Source organism: Bombina bombina, chromosome 4, assembly GCF_027579735.1.
Source record: "Bombina bombina isolate aBomBom1 chromosome 4, aBomBom1.pri, whole genome shotgun sequence".
Lineage (NCBI taxonomy): Eukaryota > Metazoa > Chordata > Amphibia > Anura > Bombinatoridae > Bombina > Bombina bombina.
In genome coordinates this window covers 987,992,841-988,010,401 of record NC_069502.1, presented here as the reverse complement: position 1 = coordinate 988,010,401, position 17,561 = coordinate 987,992,841, and positions in this window count along the sequence as shown.

Here is a 17,561-nt window from a genome sequence, read left to right as displayed (position 1 = left end):
CACTCTCGGCTCTATTTTTTTTGTTATTTTCAATCTCGGCCCTCCATACTGGTAGCATTCTGCTCAGTCTCAATGAAAGTCAAAGATGTTCCCTTAAAGGGACAGTCTACACCAGAATTTTTATTGTTTTAAAAGATAGATAATCCCTTTATTACCCATTTCCCAGTTTTGCATAACCAACACAGTTATAATAATATACTTTTAACCTCTGTGATTATCTTGTATCTAAGCCTCTGCAAACTGCCCCTTTTTTCAGTTCTTTTGACAGACTTGCAGTCTAGCCAATCAGTGCCTGCTCACAGATTACTTCACGTGCACGAGCACAGTGTTATCTATATGAAATATGTGAACTAACACCCTCTAGTGGTGAAAAACTGTTAAAATGCAATCTGAAAGAGGTGGGCTTCAAGGTCTAAGAAATTAGCATATGAACCTCCTAGGTTAAGCTTTCAACTAAGAATACCAAGAGAACAAAGCAAAATTGGTGATAAAAGTAAATTGGAAAATTGTTTAAAATTACATGCTCTATCTGAATCATGAAAGTTTATTTTGGCCTAGACTGTCCCTTTAACCCTTAAAGGCTCAATTTTTCAATCAGTCTTCACACATACAAAATCATTGAAAGGTAAAGCAATTCAAAGTTATCTTAAAAACTGCAAGACTTTATTGATCTATTTTAAAAATTGGACACAACAAACCAACTACAGAACTGACGCTTTTCATGCCTCAAATGTACTTCATTAGAGTAGATGATGAAGTGCCATTGAGGCATGAAAAGCGTCAGTTCTGTAGCTGGCTTGTGGTATGCTGTGCCCAATTTTTAAAATGGATCAATAATGTCATGCCGGTTTGAGTATAGAGTAATTGATAGATTAGATTGGGCTTCTGGTTCTTATCTGCTAAATGTCTATGTTTCTTTGGTCAGTGTTTTCTGTATCTTAAAGATAATGTTAACAACACATCTAAAAGTTCCCTCTCTAATTTTTTTTCAATATACAACATAATGAAATGGGAAAAAACTGTTACAACTGATATCTGGGATCCCATTCACTTAGAAACCATATAAGAATGTATTGATGTGTTTATTTAAATACACTGTGCACATGGTAATTTAGAAACTTTTTTATTGCCTGGCAGAGTTAAGGGGATAAGAAACCCAACATTTTTATTTCATGATTAAATGTAGCCACCAATCAGCAAGCACTACCCAGGGTTCTGAACCAAAAATGGGCTGGCTCCTAAACTTACATTACTGCTTTTTTAAATTAAGATACCAAGAGAATGAAAAAAAAATGATAATAAGAGTAAATCAGAAAGTTGCTTACAATTGCATGGTAGCAAAAATAGCAGGCACTGCTCGGTTAGGATAAAATAAAAAATATGTGCTTTATTGAGACCAATTAAAAATGTGGAGTGTTCCCAGACAGAGGACATACACAAAAGGATTATCTTACGCGTTTCACGCCCCCTAGTGGTGCTTAATCATAGACTACAGGAGCAGGTAAGGGGCAGGAAATATAGGCACAAAGCAGTAATTGATTAACCCTTCTCTGCTCACAGAAAATGTTAAAAACACACTCAGTACAGAGTCAAGATAGAAAAGCAACATTGCTTGAATAGTATAATCACAGTGATGTGGCAGAATACAAATTAATACACATTGATATACAAGCATCCTATATACTAAATAAATATTCTAAATGATACCAAATAATGAAGGCAGAGACATAATGGAAACTACTGCAGTAACAGAAATGGGAATATATATATATATATATATATATATATATATATATATATATTATATATACTAGTAGAGACATAGTTGGTAAAAAGAGGCTAAGAAACATAACTAAAAATGAATAATTCAAAATAATAAGAATAGTAAAACGGACATCAGTCATCAATGAAGTAACTGATGTCAAATTCTCTATTCATGCCTAGAGGTGTTTTGGTTTTAAGTTTGAGAATTCAAAACAGTTCTCTTTTATCTAGAATTTTATGTTTGTTACCACCTCTGATTGGAACCCGTGACAAATCTATGGCTTGAACTGATATGTCTGCTTTATTGGTAAAATGAATACCATTAAAGTGACTAGCAACTGCAGATTCCTTCACATAATTTTTTACATCTCTAACATGTTCTCCTACTCTTTTTCTTAATTCCATAGCGTTTTTTTCCTGTATATTGATTTTTACATAGATTACAGGTTAGCAGGTATACTACCCATTGGGTGCCACAGTTAGCATAAAAATCAATGTCAAATTTTTGATTGGTGACACTAGATGTAAACAAATTGCCTTTTGGGATCAGGGTGAAAGTGTTGCAGTTTTTACTGCTGCACTTGAAGTTTCCTTTATGAGTTAGCCATCTGATTCTTTTAACTCAAAAATAAGAAAGGGGCCAACGGCACTACTTTACTGTGTGTGTATATATATATATATATATATATATATATAAAAGTTCAAAGTAGACAGGCACTCCAGAAATCCAGTTCCAATGCCCAGGGTGCAACAGAGAGGCAAATAGAAAATAATGAAGAGTGGACTCGCCAGGACTTTTCAGAAATTTTATTCCAAATAACATATTTGGAATAACATTTCTGAAAAGTCCTGGCGAGTGTACTCTTCATTATTTTCTATATATATATATATATATATATATATATATATATATATATATATATATATATATATGTACGTCTTATGCACCCTAGAACGATTAAACCAATAAACACACAACAACAGGTTTTGGGCTACGTTTATTACAAAAATAAACCTCTTAAATTAGGCTATGTAAATATGCCAACTTAGGCAACTTTAATGATAATAACAAAGAACTGTACAAACTGGTGGCGGCAATGAACTAGCTAGTTTAACCCCTACTAACAGACGGCCAGGGTCCTACACGGTGTTTGCAGCGCAGCATGGATTGCGCACGCCAAATTGGCAGAGAGAGAAAGCTGTAAGCTTGTAGAGTTATTTGGCCTACGATTCATAGGGGGAGTAACCCCTAGGTCGGCACCTAGCGGGGGTCGCCTGCCCCATCCTAGGGCATCACTCTTCTCTCTCCCTGCCCACTTTCTGGGTCCTGACCGACCACCAGCTAGGGCATAAGCAACCAGCCTAGCAAGGCGACCTCCTCAAACAAGTGGTAAAAACACGCCTAAAACAGGTAGAAGGCTATAATTAAAACCTGGGCTTAGTGGGCTATTTCACATAAACCTACCCACGCCAGGGTGAACCCTAACCATTACCACTAAAACCGCCACCTCTTCATCCAGGGAAGAATGGGCGGGGAAAGCTCCCTTGAAGTCTGGAACCAGGAACAAAGAAGGCCAGATCCACTGCAGCCAAGACCTATAAAGGTAAGCATAAACACCCGCCCCCACACTTGCAACAATGTAACTGCCTAGTACCCTCCAGACTTCAACTCAGTTATACCTTAATTTTGTTACAGGCCCACTAGAGGGCCCTCCACTTCCATAAGAGAAAAACTTCCTATTACGTCTTATGCACCCTAGAATGGTTAAACCAATAAACACACAACAACAGGTTTTGGGCTAAAGACCGGTCACAGTCACGTTTATTACAAAAATAAACTTCTTAAATTAGGCTATGTTAATAGGCCAACTTAGACAACTTTACTAATAATAACAAAGAACTGTATAAAGTTCTTAACAAACTGGTGGCGGCAATGAACTAGCTAGTTTAACCCCTACTAACAGACTGCCAGGGACGTACATGGTGTTTGCAGCGCGGCATGGATTGTGCACACCCAATTGGCAGAGAGAGAAAGCTGTAAGCTGGTAGAGCTATTTGGCCTATGATTCGTAGGGGGGAGTAACCTTTAGGTCTGCATCTAGCAGGTGTCACCTCCCCCATCCTAGGGCATCACTCTTCTCTCTCCCTGCCCGCTCTATGGGCCCTGACTGACTGCCACAAGAGTCAGCCGCCTCTTGCTGCTACAACTGACCAGCTCACCTAACACAATAACATTTTATAAAATTCCAAATTGCATGGTTTTTTTTTAAACTACAGAGAGAAGAGCTTTACGAATATCCCTGAGGAAAATGTCTAATCCCACATCCGTGAGATGGATGCCATCAGGGCGATAGAGAGCCTTATTGTCAGCCGTTAGAGTATCATGCTTTATGGCAAAACCTAGCCTAGCGCATGACCGTCCTCCCCATCTCCCTGTTCAGCTTCTTCCTCACATTGTATTCAGCCCTCTGCGTAACAATGTACCTGCAATGCAGTCATGCAACCATGTTGGTCCACCCAATCTTAAAAACCTTGAGCCAAGCGCATACCCAACGTATGTCCGAAGCCATTCTCCTAATTAGGTCCAAAACTGGAACAGACCCCATGTCATTCCCCCCTAGGTGCAGTATAAAAATGTCAGGTTGCCCCCACCTCCTATGAGCATCCTGAGGAAGGGTAGACAACTCGTAACATGTTAAACCCCTTCGCCCCAGCCACCGAATGCTAGCTCTGGATGCGGGAAATCCCAACTGCTGCCTGTCCGGCCGCTGCAAAGCCCTGATGGACGCCCACTATCAAGACATGCATCGGGGAAGAATTGTTGCCTGAAATAATATGATAAAAGGCTGAGCCAAAAACGCTAACCCATGGAAGCAGAGAATTTCAACAACCCCCTACTACCTAAACCATCGTAGCCCTGTGACTCCCCTTTTTTGGGCCTGGCCCTAATGAAGCGTGTCCCCCAATGGTCGAATATACAACTTAAATCTACCTGATTTCCACCGCCCTAGCCTCTTGATATCCACCTCAGAGGACCCCCTGCTAGCCACGCTCATGGCAGCACCAAACCTAAATGAATGGGATGCAATTCTCACAAGGTCAAGGCCCGCTGCAGATGCTAGCACCTTCTTAAATTGAAAAATTGACAGAGACAAACCGTCCTTGTGTACGAATAACTGCGGAGAGCCCTGTGGTCTCACGTGACAATATTCCTCGAAACTCCTAACCGGCAACATTCCGGGAATTCGGGTCTGTGCAGCGGGAGTGAGGCCCCCTTCCCCTCTGGATCCATTTTAGACCTGGGGACTAGCAGTAACAAACCACTTTCAGTGGGCCGCACATGCTCCCATTTGACACCACCAACCGCGCCTACCCTGGATGTAGCCACCAATTCCCCTACTCTAAAGGCCCCCGCCAGAGCAAATGAGAAAGCTGACCGAAAGAGCAAAGCCTCGTACCTTGATGTGCACACTGACTGAAGTGTACCCACCAGCTCACGCAATTTCAATGGTGTGATGGGCTTCCTACGGTCCTTGTTGCATGGGGACAGCTGCCCCCACCCCTTCAAGACCTGTCTCACCAAGAACGAGCCCGAGTAGTCAGCAATCCCAAATGTTTTGTTAAAGAAAGAGATAGCAGGCAACCTGCACTGAGCTGCTAATCTAGGACTCCCTGCCTATGCAAGCATGCTAACCAATCAAGCACATGTACCTGTATAGCCGATTAGACCTGGAACCCCTGTCGGCCATCAAAGCAGACCCAATTCCTCCAGTAGTCTTCATAGGTACTCCATGTCTTAGGTGCCAAAGAAGCCCTCATTGGGGGGATGACACTTTCCCAGCCCCCGCCATCTGCCAAAGAAAAGGGGGGCAAGTTAGACCAGTTTGCTCAGCCCTTGGCACCACCCTCCTAAACTGCTCCCATTGAAACCTAGATAGCGTGTCCGCTACTACAAGCAAGCAGCTCAACACTAAGTGCCTCAAATATGTGACCACCCTTGGGGATTAAGCCGACAAATGATTTATGGTGTAACCCACACTCATGTTGTCTGACCAGAAAATGACATACCAATTAGCCAATTTCTGGCCCCACAGCTCGATTGCCACTATGATTGGAAAAAGTTCCAACAGGGTCAGGTTCTTAGTCAACACACGACCCAACACAATCTTCCGGCCAAGGAGCTGCGCTCCATTCGCCGTTTAAGTAAGCACCATAACCAAAAAAAACCCATTGCATCTGTAAAGAAGTGCAGCGTTTGGTTTGAAATAGGGTCTTTCCTTCATAGACAGACACCATTGAATTTCCTCAGAAATTCTTCCCAAACTGTGAGGTCCTCCTTCATCTCGGTAGACACCCTGATCCTAGCCCTATACCCTCTAGGACCCTGCAGCTGACTCTCCAGCCGCCTATTAAAGATTCTACCCATCGGTATTGCCCGACCCGCAAAATTCAGCAACCCCAACAGGGACTGTAGTTCCTTGATGGAAATAGTACAGGGGCCTTGCATTTTTTCATTCGCCAAAGGCACCCCCACCCCCGGACGCCTTTTGTACTACCCAGTGTAAAAAGGAGCTAACATTTTTGAAAAGTGCGCACGATAGCGAGCATCCAATGGAAAGACATTTGTCCACATAGAATACTCAGTCCATCTTCATGCCCATAAGTCTGAATGCAGACGGGTGCAGGAGGAGTAGCCGAAATGCAGACTCTATGTCCAGTTTTGCCATCAGCGCCCCCTTTCCTTTTCCCCTGATGATTACCAATGCATCGTCAAAGGACTGATAATGTACTGAGCTCAATACTGGGTCAATGGCGTCATTCACTGACGCCTCTTTCGGGAAGGGTAGGTGGTGCCTGTATCCTTTTTAGGTACAACCCCCAATGGGGACACCACCAGATCAGGCCGGGGCAGGTCCAAAAAGGGGCCAGCCTCCCTGCCCAACGCCACTTCCTTGTCCAATTTTTCCCGCACTACCTCCGGGTACTAATAGGCCGATTTAAGGTTACGGTGGACCATGGAGCCCACCACGTGCACACCCATGGGAATTCTAAACACCTCCACCAACCCCACCCTGAGCAGCTGAGCCATCTCAGAATTGGGGTAATTCACCAGCCATGGCCCCATGGCTGCTGAATTAAGGGGCGTTGGGGCCCTTGTTACCATGGCCCCCTTTTGAGACTAGCTTCTCCGCGCCAGGCTCCATCCTCCTACTACATTCCACCCCGGGGGGTGGGCCACTACAGAATTTGCAGATGTGATGAAAGGAGCAGTTTTTCCCCCTGTCACATTGCTTGTCCTGGAATTTCCAGCACTCCCTACCCTGCATCTTCGGCTGCAGGGATGGACGGCTAACTCCCTGTAGTAATGCCAGTGAGCCATTAGCCGTACCCTCTAGCTCCAATTTGGACCACAGGTGGAGATCCTGAGTCCCAAAATGCAGGAGAGAGTTCCCTACCATCTTCTGATGAAAAGGCCATGTCGTACTCCTGCCATGTGCCTTCCTTGAACCTTGAGTGGATATCATATATGGTATCCTCATACTTGAAAAGATTATGCCCTTGCGACTGCCACTTGTCCACATAATAATTAGCCAGCACATGAATTCAGCACTGCCACTCTTCGTATGTTTCCGGCCTCTGCACTTTCTTAGGGCCGGTACCATCAGCCGCCCTTTCCCTAGCCCTACACGCCTCTGGCGAGAGTTCAAAGATGTTGACATAGTGTCCATCTTGAATTTTCTTCACCACTTTCGCTTTCAGATGCCCGTACAAGGAGTGCACTAAACATGGGTAGGTGTCCCCATGAGAGGCTACTTTCCTGGACACCACCACGGTCCCCACTCCTGTGCTAGCCACACTAGAGTCCTGTGCAAACGAAACCACCTCTGTACCTGCTGCGGAAGGAACATTACCCTTAACCTGAGCAACTACCAGCTTCTTAATCATCTTGAACTTCTCCTTCTGGGCCTTACTTACTAAGTACAAATCACCCTCACTCTCTGAGCCAGACTCACTCGTAGATACGCCTGCTCTACGTGTGGTGGAGTGTGCAGTAGGTACTCACCACTTGGGGCCAATGGCGGAGCAGCTCCTGCTGGCGACGGTTGCATAGTGGAAGCCGCCACGGCGGGCGGTGCAGCTGGCGGTGTTGCTGTATCTGCCTGGAAGCTAATGTCATTGTGTTAGCAGCAGGATCCACCGTGACACCCTGTTAAAATAAAATAGAATGGGGAGAACTCTGCGTGGAAGAATGGACCCCTGAGGGGCCCCTGCCATCCTCCCCTGCTCTCCAACCCCACACATACCTAGAGCAACCTCTGCTGCTGTGCAAATGACATCCTCACTCACACCTTGGCCTCAGCCCTGGGCCGGCATGGTCACATCTCCAAGTACACCAACAGCAGGCCCTTTTGCCCCAGCTGATACTGAATCAGTCATCCTATTACCAAAACTGCATGTCCCCACAGATGCTTCCCTAACAGACATGCCCTCTTGTTCCTGCGCATTTATACCCATGTGATTACCCATACATGTATTGCCCACATGCACCACATCATCCTCACGCTGTGACCGGGAAACTGGGCTGAGGGGGAATAAGCACACTGGGGGCATGCTGAGGCCTGGTAGTAAGCACCATGGCAGCATGATCTACAGTCACATAGCCAGGTAGGAAGTTCAGATCACCTGGAGCATGGTTGGAGGAGAAATCCATGAGAGGTGACTGGGGTCCAGGGCCCCCTGGCAGGTCCTGGAGGCCCAGTCCCCTCCTAACAGCACTCCTAGCCACAAGCAAGGGGGCTACTCGGGGCCTAGCAGGGGGAGTAGGGGCTACCACATCTTCATGCTCTGATGCTCTGCTTCCTCTTGCAGATCCCTGCATGCCCGGCACCTCCTGCACAACCTCCCGATAATGCTGAGGTGGCACAGACTTTCTCCTAGAGCACTGCATCACTGGATCACTGGATCACGAACACACAGGAAAGCTCCCTTGAAGTCTGGAACCAGGAACAAAGAGGGCCTGATCCACTGTAGCCAAGACCTATAAAAGTAAGCAGAAACACCCTCCCCCACACTTGCAACAATGTAACTGCCTAATACCCTCCAGACTTCAACTCAGTTATCCCTTAATTTTGTTACAGGCCCACTAGAGGGCCCTCCACTTCCAAAGAGTTTTAACTCTTCTTGTTTGACGTCAATATCTGGTTTGATATTATCCCTTTTCTTTCACTTTGATTAGAATGTTCAATAACTTAATAGAGCACTCAGTGAGTGCTGTGTTCCAATCCTCAAATTCGAATGATGGATATTTTCTGATCCTTAGCCCCCTTTGAATTCTCTGTAACTCAATGTGTTTTTTAAAAGCTATTATGTCCCACATTAATCTTAGATCTGTTACCAGGAGCTGTTGTAGAGATTTAAATAGGTTTTTAATCTCATTTTCTTCTCTCACACAAACTTCTTTTGAGAAGACTTTATCAAAATAGTCCTGTCTGCTGGGAAAATCAAAAATGTCAAGTACTGCCATATGTGAAACAGGTACTGTGTTATTTGCAGACATCACATCTGCTGCTTCTGTGTTTGTGCCTGCCATGTCTGGGAACACTAACTAACCAAAACACCTCTTGGCATGAATATAGAATTTGACATCAGTTACTTCATTGATGACTGATGTCCGTTCTACTATTCTTATTATTTTGAATGATTAATTTTTAGTTATGTTTCATAGCCTCTTTTTACCAACTATGTCTCTACTAGTATATATTATATATATATATATATATATATATATATATATATATATATATATATATATAATACCATTTATGTTACTGCTGCCTTCATTTTTTGGTATCATTTAGAATATTTATTTAGTATATATGATGCTTGTATATCAATGTGTATTATTTTGTATTCTGCCACATCACTGTGATTATACTATTCAAGCAATGTTGCTTTTTTTATCTTGACTCTGTACTGAGTGTGTTTTTAACATTTTCTGTGAGCAGCGAAGGGTTAATCAATTACTGCTGTGTGCATATATTGGCTGCCCCTTACCTGCTCCTGTAGTCTATGATTAAGTGTGACTAGGGGGCGTGAAACGCGTAAGACGATCCTTTTGTGTATGTTCTCTGTCTGGGAAGACTCCACGTTTTTTATTGGTCTCAATAAAGCACATATTGTTTACTTTATCCTAACCGAGCAGTGCCTGCTACTTTTGCTACTATTTGTTACTACTTGTGCTGATCCACCATTTGCTATGGCACTCTGGGTATTTGGGCAGCAGCAGTTTGTTTATTTTACTGCATGACCTGTAGTCTTTGACTGTGTACTGGTACCCACCCTTTGCTTAAAATTGCATGCTCTGTCTGAATCATGAAAGAAAAAAATTGGGTTTAATATCCCTTTAATGACATTAGACATGACATTCTCATTGACATCAGTTATGACTTCACACATAACCATTTTAACCACATTTTCACTTATACAAAAGTTTTTTTTGTGGGGGCAGAATTAATGTAAGTTATTTTTGATAAAAGATAAATAATTATGTTGCTGTGTCTGTTTATAATATTACACTATCTAGTATGATATCTTGCATATATAATAGTATCATTAGGTATTATATTTATAAAGCTCTAACTTACATTGCACCACCATACAAATGTACAACAATACATCATGTAAAATGCACAACATAAGTCAACATTGCGTTAGAGAATGAGTCATTAGCTAGTCTCCAAAGGAGTCATGTCAGTGGTTGGCAATTGGCAGCTCTCATCTTTTTTGGTGGAGCAGGAAACATTACTGTATTTCTACCCCATGGAAGCAGCACATCTATTTTACCTAAACACAGTATAAACACCTGCATTCCTTCTCCACTCCCCTTTCCACCCTCATTAATATATATATTTCCTCATATACTGTGACTACAAGAATTTTTGATGTGGTACCAATCTAAGGTTTAAAAGTAAAATGGATATGAGATTTTGGAGCATATACTGGTCTTTTTATAGACACTATTTTCCTATCACTGAGTAGTAGATTCGGATAATGAAGATAAAATGTGAGGTGTTAAACTTATGATACTCTGATCCAAAGACAAAAACAAAGGTGCTCTGAAAAACCTCAGATATCTGTGGTCGATGAAGAAGCACAGCAGCCTCTACTATAAAAACATAGAGCTAGATTACAAGTGGTGCACTAATGGTAGCTCACAAGCGATTACCAATCTCACTTGGCCGCACTACCATAAGCGTGCAATTTTGATATTACAAGTACATGGTTAAGCACGTTAACCAGAGAAGCGTTAGAATGGCTGACTTCACTTCAACGCATCCACAGAAAAGAAAAAAGTCCCAGACCGGCTCCTCCTAAAAACAGCTTTATTGGGTATGGTTGAAACCAAAACAATATGTATACAGCACATAAAATGAATCATCTTAACCTAAACTACCTCTGCACCTACAGGTTAAGATTCTGAAACAAGCATATGAAGTCGGCTGCCCTTCACATCTTACGCGTTTCGGGAACACCCTTCTTCATAGATAATCGGATGGAGTGCCTTATTCTATTTAAACTTCCCGCTAACATCTCATAGGCTGGCCATTGACATACCTCCGGCTTCTAATTGGATCTAAGAATCCAAGCACATATGTTTTGCGTTATTATCTTTGCACATAAATATCTTTTAAAAGCGGCTATTTCATTCACTGTATCACCTTATTAGAGCTGCACCTCAAAATCTGCACCCAGTGGCATCTCACTCCCTTACGGCTTTTCAAAATATCTCCTCTAAATTCCCCGCTATGCTGGAGGGATTGCGGGGAAGTGGGCTCACCCTCACATGTGTGGTGGGGATGCCCCAAACTGCAGCCTCTCTGGACGATGCTCTCCCATAAGTGTCCTGTTCTCGATTCCACTATATGGACCAAGCCGCAAACCATACTTTTCCACTTGTTAATTGAGACTCCCCTCAACTCTAGGAAGTTATTTACTATTTATCTACTAATGGCCATTAAGCTCTCGATTGCTCGTCTTTGGAAACAGGCTAGACCTCCCTCCTGGAATGATATAGCTAAAATCATGGATTACTTGGAGGTCATGGAGAGCCCTATCTTTACCATTAATAACAAGACAACCTTGCATGTTCAGACTTGGGAAATTTGGAGACACATTAAATAGAGCCAGGACTCAGTGTCTGCAGCGGTCCCGTTGAATATATATAGGTCCTAATATCCCTTACTGTCCCTTTCCCCCTTCTTCCCCTCTTCCTTCTTCCCCCCCCCCCCCTCCGTTTTTTTTTTTTTTTTTTTTTTTTTGTTCTCTCTCTTTCTTTCTCCCTACCCCTCGGCACTCCGCTGCATACCCATGTTTTTCTTGTAGTCTTCTTTTTCCACATGGTTTAATTACCAGACACCTAGGCTTAAAGAATGCTTCCACTCTTCCATACCCACAATACATACAGTGTGATCCCACAACTACTAATACCGTTTCCTACTTTTTATGTACGTCTAGACTACTCTTATTTCAGGTTGGTAATCTGTTTGTATTATTATTGATTACTCCTAGTTGAAGTTATAAACACACATTCTATTATAAAACTGAGGTTTTTTTTTTCTATAACGAGATCCATAAGTGATCTCCTGTATTCTTGTGAGGCCTTTTTTTTTTCTGTATTATTATCAGAATTTATGTTGAGGGTCGGCAGTGACCCCTCATACAGCTTGTAAGGCTTAAAAATTGTAAGGCATATAATATATATTGTATCTTGTCATTCAATACTGTATTGTATATATTGTATCTTGTCATTCATTACTGTATTGTAAAATTGTATTACTCTTTTTTTTTTCTTTATGCCCTGTGTTTTTTGAAATTTGTATGCCTTTTTCCTTTAAACCTCAATAAAAATAATTTTTAAAAAAAAAAAAAAAGCGGCTATTTCTAGATAATAATGATAATTATAGAGGGCCTCTTCTCTTGTCTTGGAGTTAGAATTGAGACGGTATATTAGACCATCTAAAAATGTATAAGAAAAATGTACTGTATTGTAATGTTTAAAAATTAATAATAATATCTGTATATTCCCTGACAAATAGTGTACTTCTTTGATTAGTTACTGTTACAAAGAGAAACTCCATTACTTATTAAAGGAGGATAGAGTACGATCTCTTAAGCTTCCATCTGTTACTATCTGTAACGTTATATATTAAAACTGGTAATACTGAAACCATGGATTTCATTGTAGGTACGAATTCAATTATTAAAATGTACCAAATCCTTTTCTAAAATCAGATTACTGTAATTTTTTATTTTTTATGAGTTATTTAATTCATTGTGATGATTCTGTCAAATAAATATTAGAACCAATTTCTGAATAAATTTAGTTCAATACCTATATAGGCAGGGTTTATTAGCTATATATCCTCATTCTTATATCTATATGGAGAAAAGCATGATTCATATAATCATCATGACTATATGTTCTCTAGTATTCTGATATTAATTAGATGTTTAGATTGAGCCCTCTTTGTATAATTCATACTTGTCCATATAGACAGGAAATTAAAGGTATTATACACTCATAAGTTCGATCCCCATATTAATAATTCCTAACGTCCTCTCCTATTCTTACACATTTCGAACAGACACATTTATGGGGTTTATAGCCTTTGGGATTCCCAATGATTTATGAGGTCCCATTCGGAGTTAAACCCATTTGGCACTCTGGTCCCCAGTTTAAATATCCAAAATGCTTCTCTTCTATAGAGAAGTTTTTCTCTATTCCCTCCTCTTGCTGGTTGTCTGACATGTTCTATGGCCTGCCACTTGAAATTTGTAGTATCCTGGTTATGTGCATGTATAAAGTGGTAAGCTAAAGCTGAGCATTCTTTTTTGCACCTGATGTTAATAAGGTGCTCTCTTATGCGGGATCTCACCTCTCTAGTGGTGAGTCCCACATACTGCTGGGACTCACCACCTATACTTTCAATGTATATCATGACCCTATTTGTACTGGTTTCACAAGTTGCGCTTGAACAATAGCCAATAACTAAAACTGCGCTAGAATATGTAACCTTATTTCAGACTTTAAGTAAATGGAAATGATTAAAAAAATGTACAAAATACATCAAAAACATTTTAAATTAAAGGATTACTTTCTGTTATAATTTTTAAGCTAAACAACTAACATATTAAAGTTAATAAACATTAATTAAAACCTACTGACCTATATTTTCTCCAAAACGAAGTTTCATAACGTTCTAAAAGTTATATCTTTTATTTGCCGATGATGTCACGTTATCCTGCCCACTATTTTCAGCACTGCGTGTTCAAAATACTTAAACCAATAACTTTCGGCTAGATTTAGAGTTTTGTCGGTAACGACCCGCGTAGCTAACGCTGGCTTTTTTTCCCCCGCACCTTTTAAATGCCGCTGGTATTTAGAGTTCACAGAAGGGCTGCGTTAGGCTCCAAAAAGGGAGCGTAGAGCATAATTTACCGCCACTGCAACTCTAAATACAAGCGGTGCTTACAGACGCGGCCAGCTTAAAAAACGTGCTCGTGCACGATTCCCCAAAAGGAAACAATGGGGCAGTTTGAGCTGAAAAAAACCTAACACCTGCAAAAAAGCAGCGTTCAGCTCCTAACGCAGCCCCATTGTTTCCTATGGGGAAACACTTCCTAAGTCTGCACCTAACACACTAACATGAACCCTGAGTCTAAACACCCTTAACCTTACACTTATTAACCCCTAATCTGCCACCCCCGCTATCGCTTTCCCCTGCATATTTTGTTTAACCACTAATCTGCCGCTCCGTACACCGCCGCAACCTACGTTATCCCTATGAACCCCTAATCTGCTGCCCCTAACACCGCCGACCCCTATATTATATTTATTAACCCCTAATCTGCCTCCCCCAACGTCGCCTCCACCTACCTACAATTATTAACCCCTAATAATACTTTAGTTAGTTTATTTATTGTAGATAATTGTAGGTATTTTATTTAATTAATTTATTGATAGTGTAGTGTTAGGTTTAATTGTAACTTAGGTTAGGATTTATTTTATAGGTTATTTTGTAATTATTTTAACTAGGTAGCTATTAAATAGTTAATAACTATTTAATAGCTATTGTACCTGGTTAAAATAAATACAAAGTTGCCTGTAAAATAAATATTAATCCTAAAATAGCTACAATATAATTATAATTTATATTGTAGCTATATTAGGATTTATTTTACAGGTAAGTATTTAGCTTTAAATAGGAATAATTTATTTAATAAGAGTTAATTTATTTAGTTAGATTTATATTATATTTAACTTAGGGGGGTGTTAGGGTTAGACTTAGCTTTAGGGGTTAATACATTTATTAGAGTAGCGGTGAGGTCCGGTCGGCAGATTAGTGGTTAATAATTGTATGTAGGTGGAGGCGACGTTGGGGGCTGCAGATTAGGGGTTAATAAAAATAATATAGGGGTCGGCGGTGTTAGGGGCAGCAGATTAGGGGTACATAGGGATAATGTAGGTGGCGGCAGTGTGCGGTCGGCAGATTAGGGGTTAAAAAAATTTAATAGAGTGGCAGCGATGTGGGGGGACCTCGGTTTAGGGGTACATAGGTAGTTTATGGGTGTTAGTGTACTTTAGAGCACAGTAGTTAAGAGCTTTATGAACCAGCGTTAGCCCAGAAAGCTCTTAACTCCTGGCTTTTTGCTGCGGCTGGAGTTTTGTCGTTAGATTTCTAACGCTCACTTCAGCCACGACTCTAAATACCGGCGTTAGAAAGATCCCATTGAAAAGATAGGCTACGCAAATGGCGTAGGGGGATCTGCGGTATGGAAAAGTCGCGGCTGCAAAGTGAGCGTTAGACCCTTTCCTGACTGACTCTAAATACCAGCGGTAGCCCAAAACCAGCGTTAGGAGCCTCTAACGCTGGTTTTGACGGCTAACGCCAAACTCTAAATCTAGGCGATAGTGTTTAAAGCGCCATTTTGAAACCTAGGTATTGTAAACGGATTGGTACAGAGCAAAGGATACCCACGGAGTGGGTTTGGAAAACAATTAAATTTGCAGACAAGATTTCTGATATACGGTAGAGATATGTTAATGAAATGCTATTGATAAAAAGCGTGTTTGGGGTAGTTAGTTAGTAACAGGCATAGAAAATATTTACTTACAGTGGCCCTTTAAGATATTTGATATATATATATAAATATATATATATATACACACTTTTTAATAAACATATGCCATATTAAAATAAATAAAAAGGTTTAAAAGGGGTTAAAAGAGATATGGTATTTGGCAAAGTGTTTGACTGGGAAGGGCTCCAATGTGTATATATAGCTCTAAACGTGTGTATGTATACATGCCTATATAAGTGTAATCATGTATTTATGTATTTATATGTGTAAATATGTATGTGCACACATACATAAATAAATACACATTTAAACAAAAATATACACACATATATATATATATATATATATATATATATATATATATATATATATATACTTTTGAGACTAAATATAGGGGGTGTGAGAGAGTAGGTAATATTGCTAATTTGCTTTAAATGGTGCCACCCTTATAGTAAATATAAAATATAAAAGAAAGATAGAAAAAAATACCAGGGTATATAAGATTACCCTAGAACAGCAAGGGAATAAACGGCACACATAGAAGACTTTCAAAAATTTATTTATAATAATTTCCCAAAAATACACTTAGGTATATAGCGATATCTTATCTGTCAATATCAGTTACCACTAAAGACAGCAAAATCTAAAACATTTTAAGTGCACTTAGACCTAATACTTTCCCTATGCTATAAATTACAAAAAGACATCATAAACAATAAGGGGTTAACCAGAAAACTCATGTTTATAACGAATGTTACATAGAATCTAATGTTTATAGGACATTTATAGTAAGTAGGCAAAATACATGTTAAACATATGGCTGCAGTCCAAACAGAGGTGAACTATATTATGTATCAAAAAGCGCTTGTTTTTCCTCTTTATATATACCAGGGAATCTTCTCTTAAGGCAAATAAATGTGCCGCAAGTAGTACTGCTGGATAAAGAGTCTCTAGCAAGTGTAATAATTCAGTTGGAAAACACAGCATATACTTAGCTTAAGTCCTCCGGTTTTTGTTGTTTCCACTTGTCTTCTGCTTGCAAGCACCTGTGATGATTACTTGGCGTGTGACATCAGCAATAGTGGGAGTGGTCTCTCGTCACCAGGGACTATGAGTGGCTATAGACAGAAGGATCCATTTGAATCAATTTTTCATTGTAAGTTTTGCCAAGAACTTTGACAAATGACTGTATCGCAAAGTTATGTATATGTTCACCTATCGTATAGGCACATCTTCCATTGTACTCCAATAGCACACTCCTCAAAACCACTTACTCCACTGTCGGAGTCACACCTGAAAGATTCGTAGCTCACTTTAAAGGTACAGCTGCATGTATAGAGCCAAAAATGTCTCTGAAGAAACAAAAGATTCAGGGAATAGGCCTGGACAGGTGCACTAGAAATCCTGGCCCACGGTACATTCGACAGGTACCTGGGTTCTCATAAACACATAGTGCCAACGCACGTTTCTCCCCCACCTCCAGTATGTGTTGCCCTGATGATCCCCTGTAACACATACTGGAGGTGGGGGAGAAACGTGCGTTGGCACTATGTGTTTATGAGAACCCAGGTACCTGTCGAATGTACCGTGGGCCAGGATTTCTAGTGCACCTGTCCAGGCCTATTCCCTGAATCTTTTGTTTCTTCAGAGACATT